Below are 6,316 nucleotides of genomic sequence, written 5' to 3'. Positions count from 1 at the left end.
TTCTGCCACTCCCTGCTGCAATCCTGGCTTGTAATTAACAGTTTTAGGCAGTGTTTACAAACAAACTAACCAGCTTGTGATAGGCTCACATAAGCAGAGTGTTTGAGTCATACAGAGCCTGCAGGGGGCCTGCAGAGGGTGTGTATCGCTTCTATCCAATCACAAGCAGTCCAGCACATTCCACACATTCCAGCCTTAGCCAGACAGAGCCGACAGAAGAAAACAGATTAGATCATATAACAGAGATAACACAGCCACTGTGCAATTAGGAAAGGCTGCAGTAAGCCAGAGCACATTAGAACAGGCAAAGGAACTTATAGGATAGAAGAACTAAGGCTGAAAATTTTGTTACAGAGTCTCTTTAAAGCGGAAATGATAGTTTAAAAAACTAAAGCGTTTCACTTACCTGGGGCTTCTTCTGCCCGCCACTTGCAGCCTTCCTGTCCCACGGCGGTCCTCCACAATCCTCCGTTCTCCCGCCACCAGCTACTTTCAGTTCAGTCATACAGTCGACAAGCAGGACACTATAGCAGGTAGGAAAGCAAAGAAAGCTACGCGTGGCCTGGGGTGCAGTTGCCACTTTGACTGAACCGAAAGTAGCTGGCAGCGGGAGAACGGAGGCTCGTGGAGGACCTGCGGGGGACAGGAAGGCTGGAAGGGGCTGGGAAAAGCGCCAGGTAAGTGAAACACTTTGGTCTTTTTAAACTTTCACCTCTGCTTTAACTTCAAAGGACATCCACAGCTATAATTACTGGGCAACTCCTGGCAGAATTGATCCAGGGAATATCGGACTGCCATTTTTGGGGCCAAATGCCGTAGACAGAATTAACAGACCATCGAGTAATAGGTCATGGCAGGAGATATACTGGCAGGTTGCTCTTCAGAGGTAAAGAAAGAATCATACCAATAGCACATAGATATATTCTATACTATATATTCAGAAAAGGGAACCTGTATAAGTATCTCAGCTCTGTGTAGGAGAACATTTAATGCATAGAATTAAGAGAAATGCCATTTGTATTATTTATTGACACACGATATACAGGAAGCAATCTCCAGATGGTTCAGTAGTTTAACAGCAGTTTATACACTACTTCAAAACCAGTTGTGTGATACACGCTATATGCACAGAAGAGCAGTTTTGTGTGTAGGAAGTAAACCAACAACAGGGCTCACTGCAATGAGTAATACATTCTGAAATATTAATGTAAATAAAACAGGTTCTGTTTCAAATAAGCCTATAAAGCTTGGTTAACACGGTGTCCGTTGTGTTGTAAAGCAGCGGGCGATGGGTGTGCAATGAACAGATCTGTTTTTGCATGGATCGTTTTACACAATGCAGTACAACCAGGCACATGTCCAGGTGGCAGATGAGTTGCCTTTATGGCATGTATTCACACCAGGCTGTAACAGACACTGCAAAATATCATGTATGCATTGCGCTGAACACAAGTTTTAGTGGCATGCATATATGCAAACAAAGCCTAAAATCTACAATGTTTATGTTTTGTAAAGCATCTAATGCATTACGTAACTGGAGACAAAATATTAGAGAGAGTATCTAAGCCCTTGCCAGGAGGAATTATATCTTTTCCAAGGTCAGAATAATTACAGTCTAGAACCTAGGTTCTCAACGTGTGGTACGCATACCCCAGGGGGTACTTCTGATGGTTTCTGGGGGTACTTGGGCTTTATATACTTAACCAAGAAAAACAAATTTAGAGTTTATGAAAATGATCAATCTTATTTCAACACCAAATTAGTGTTTTAGTTAATTAAAAGCAATAGTAAATGCTTGGAATTTGTTTAGAACCAATTATGTAAAAATTAAATATATATGTGTCAAGGGGTACTTGTGATAATATTTACTATGGTAGGGGGTACTTGGTGAGTATAGGGTTTTAAAAGGAGTACAAACCAATAAAATGTTGAGAAACACTGGTCTAGAACACGTAAAAATAGTTGCCTTTTAGCACTTTATGTGATGTAAATTAGCATAGAATGTATAATTCAGTTACATTTGTTATCAATAGTACTATGCATTAACTACTGGGATGTAATTCAAGTTACTATATACCGTATATTAACAACACGGGCTTCTGCAATAAAATATAAAACTTTTATTACAAGATGCTAAAACATCACAAATAATATTAAAATCCCTGTAAGGGAAACGAGCAATAACCCTACAGTGCGCACTGTATAATGACACGGTGTACTACACCATGTGATTTAGTCTATGGCCTGCAGACTCAAAAAATCGTGGGAAAAAATTGTATATATGTGGCTGGAGTAGTCCCAGATAGAGCATTCCTCTCTGTATGCTTGTCCAGTTATATGTTCATCCACTTTCATGGATCCATATCTATCAATAAATAGAATGCCATGATTCAGTAATATAAATGCAGTCTGTAGGTAGACTTGTTGATTCCAACAATCAAAAAGCTGCTATATCTCGCCAAACAAAGTCCATCCAGCTTGCCTCAGTAAGTAGTTATAAAACATAAACGGTCTCACCAATCAGCCCCTGCTGTTTCACACATCATCGCAGCGATACTTTGTTCGTCAGGCTGGGTGTTTGCCGTGCAGCTGCAGGTGACGTCTCACCCTCGCAGTGTAATCCGCAATAGTACTGAGGCTCCACTGGGAAACAGTCCGTATGTGTCATCCCACAGCTAGGTTCACAGTTCAATGGGGCGAGTCAAAGCGCCCATCTGTTGGGGAAATTGCACTGCAGTGGATGAACATATAACTGGACAAGCATACAGAGAGGAATGCTCTATCTGGGACTACTCCAGCCACATATATACAATCTTTTGCCACAATTTTTTGAGTCTGCAGGCCATAGACTAAGTCACATGGTGTAGTACACCGTGTCATTATACAGTGCGCACTGTGGGGTTATTGCTCGTTTCCCTTAAAGGGATTTTAATATTATTTGTGATGTTTTAGCATATTGTAATAAAAGTCATATTTTATTGCAGAAGCCCATGTTGTTACTATATATAGTAACTTGAATTACATCCCAATAGTTAATGCATAGTACTCTTTAGTGGGTTTTTTCAAGATTTTTGGTCAGTTCATCTTGAATTGAACATTTATTATCAAGTAATGCATTGGCCTTCTCTTATTGGATTACACCATGCAGAGGCTTTCCTATATGCATGATGAAAGCAGCTCTAGGTATCATTAAGTGAAAGCACAGTTCTCCTAAATGCTCCCCTCAGCCCATTTAATGCTGCTTCAGATCCCTGGTACCTGTTCCCATGTTTGCACCCACAGGCATTGGGGACTGAGGGATCTGAAAAGACATTAAGTGCCAATGCTCCTTCTGACCATTAGGTGGTGCTGCTGATTAGAAAGCAGGTGTCCTGAGAAGCTTTTACTTTCTATTGCAAAGAATCCTGAATCAGGATGATACCATTTATTGGCTAACTTAAAAGAATAAGAGTAAGCTTTCGGCTGGGCAGCCTTCCTCAAACTTCAATCCTTCAAAAACAGGATTGAAGTCTGACAAAGGCTGCCCAGCCGAAAGCTTACTCTTATTTTCTTAAAGAGAACCCGAGGTGGGTTTGAAGAATATTATCTGCATACAGAGGCTGGATCTGCCTATACAGCCCAGCCTCTGTTGCTATCCCAAACCCCCCTAAGGTCCCCCTGCACTCTGCAATCCCTCCATAAATCACAGCCGTGCTGCTGACAAACAGCTTGTCAGAGCTGGCTGTGTTTATTTCTATAGTGTCAGTCTGCTGCTCTCCCCGCCTCCTGCAGAACTCCAGTCCCCGCCTGCAGCCCTTCCCTCCCTGCTGATTGGAGGGAAGGGACGGGGGCAGGGACCGGAGCTATGCAGGAGGCGGGGGAGCAGCTGAGACTGACACTACAGATGTAAACACAGCCTCACAGCACGGCTGTGATTTATGAGGGATTGCAGAGTGCAGGGGGACCTTAGTGGGGTTTGGGATAGCAACAGAGGGTGGGCTGTATAGGCAGATCCAGCCTCTGTATGCAGATAACATTCTTTAAACACACCTCGGGTTCTCTTTAAGTTAGCAAATAAATGGTATCATCCTGATTCAAAACGTCTTGCTTTTACTGATGGCTAACACGTACAACTCTACTGCTACTACTAAGGTTAAACTGGTTAATGCTTTACTGTTCCTGGAGGCCCCAGAATCTCTGAGATAAAATGAAGGCATTCAAGAGGCTGAGGGGGGCATTTGGAATAGCTGTATTTTGTAAGCACAGTTATCCTTTAGCAGCAAGCTTCATGGTCCTGTCACATAGCACATTCACCTGCATGTCGCAACACCACAGAGAATGCACTCGCAGCACACCACACAGCAACACTCATTTTTAAAGTGAGAAGTTAAAGCACCTCACATCAGCCAAAGTCTGCAAATACAGTATGAATTACAAAACATCCATTTCTTGTTTAGTAATTATGTGTACTATTTAATTGTACACTGAGAACCTCTGTTAAGCTATACCTAATAACAAAGTGAATTAGGCACAAACATAGGACTCTCCACTGAAAGTAATGGAGCCTTATGGGTCTTGCATAACTATTTTTTCCATTATATAGTTTTCTTTCAGAGTATCACTCTTCTCCTCAAAAATAGTAAGCTGAATCTCATCTCCTGCCCTGGCTCCAATCTAGTAACAGACAACGCTTTCTTTCAGCTTTAAGCCCCGTCTACACGGGGAGATGTTGTGGCTATCGGCGGCCTGTTGCGCGTGCCCGCCGCGTCCCCGCTCGCCGCGCCGCATTCGATTCCCCGCTCGTGCCCGCTCGTCCCCGCCGGCGCCGCTTATCTCCCGCACGATTCCCTGCCATTGTCCCCTCGCTGGGATCGAGCAGGGAATCGGCGGTGCGGAGATCCGTCCTGTCGGATCTTATCAATCGAGCCGCATCAGCGGCTCGATTGATAAGGAGCATCGCGGCCGCATCTACTCGTGTAGATGCGGCTTTAGACCATTTTCAGATGGGAGACTGAACTGCGCACTTGTCGGGCAGTTTAGCGCCCAGCCTGTTGATTATAAGTAGCATTCAAGTCCCATTAAAATGCAGCCGAATGGCAGCATATGTAACACCACGCATGTCAGTATTTGACCCATGAAATGTCACATCTAAAGACTGCTGCGGTCACTCTCATGATTGCATTAGTATGTTTTGATTTGTCTGGAGCTACACAAGTAGAAAAATAATAAAGTAAACCAAAAGTATTCATAGCAAACATTTATTTAAATTGATCCAGCTCATAGAATTGTGCTTGCTGATGCTATAGTTCTCAGCTGAGGACACTTTTGAGGCTCATGATTCCCATTGTGCTAAGCTACTGTTGCTGATTTGGTCTGCTAACTACAGCTAGTAAAGCACACACAGTGGCACAGACCTGTATGTACATACAGCAGAAATGAACTGATCTGCATACAGCAGGCATTAAAACACTGGGTCATTGATATAGTACAGAGATGACCATATCCATGAGCCCTATTGCAACACTACCATCACTTGAGCTGGATAACATTATTTAACAGTAACTTGCATTACGCATTTCTCACTTTATCTTAAAGCTTATATCCGCCACAATATTTGATCACATGGGTCCTCTTGTAAAATAAAGTTATATTTACCTGTGATGTCTTCTCCTACAAAGTCATCACCCTGTAGCCTCTTCATGTGGTGGTTTCCAGCACGTAGCCCCGCCCACTGAGAAAACACAGTCTGCTTTTCTATAGAAAACAGACTGCATTTTTTCAGAGGGAGTGGCTACGCTCTGGAAGCTGGTACATAGAGGGGCTTGGGGGAGAGAAGCCATCACAGGTGAATATAGACTTTCCCTTATAAGGAGACCCATGGGATCTTATATTGTGACTGGATATCTACTTCAGTAATGTTTGACTTATTTATTTCAGAATACACCATATATAATTTATCACCCAAAACACACTTTGCAAAATAATCATTTGGTAGATCCTTTCAAGTCCCAGTTATGTCACTTAACTTTGCGCAAGTATCGAGAAGGAAGAAGTTAAAGGCTTTGAAATAATGTGACCTGTCCCTATAGCTTCATACCCACAGAAAGATAAAAACAGATAAAACAACCGATGAACCAATGTTCCACAATTAAATTCAGAAGATATGATGTGAACAGCAGCAGAAGACTGCACTCAAAATGGCAAATTATTATTGACCAATATGATCGTTCAACGATGCAGGACGTAGATGTAGACTTCGGACATGTCATTTAAAAATTGCTCTGTACACACTGCTGACTATGAATCATCTGCTGAAGGGATCCATTATGTCAGTCGT

This window comes from Hyperolius riggenbachi, chromosome 4 (assembly GCF_040937935.1).
Source record: "Hyperolius riggenbachi isolate aHypRig1 chromosome 4, aHypRig1.pri, whole genome shotgun sequence".
NCBI classification, from domain to species: domain Eukaryota; kingdom Metazoa; phylum Chordata; class Amphibia; order Anura; family Hyperoliidae; genus Hyperolius; species Hyperolius riggenbachi.
Note: the sequence above shows the minus strand (reverse complement) of the source record.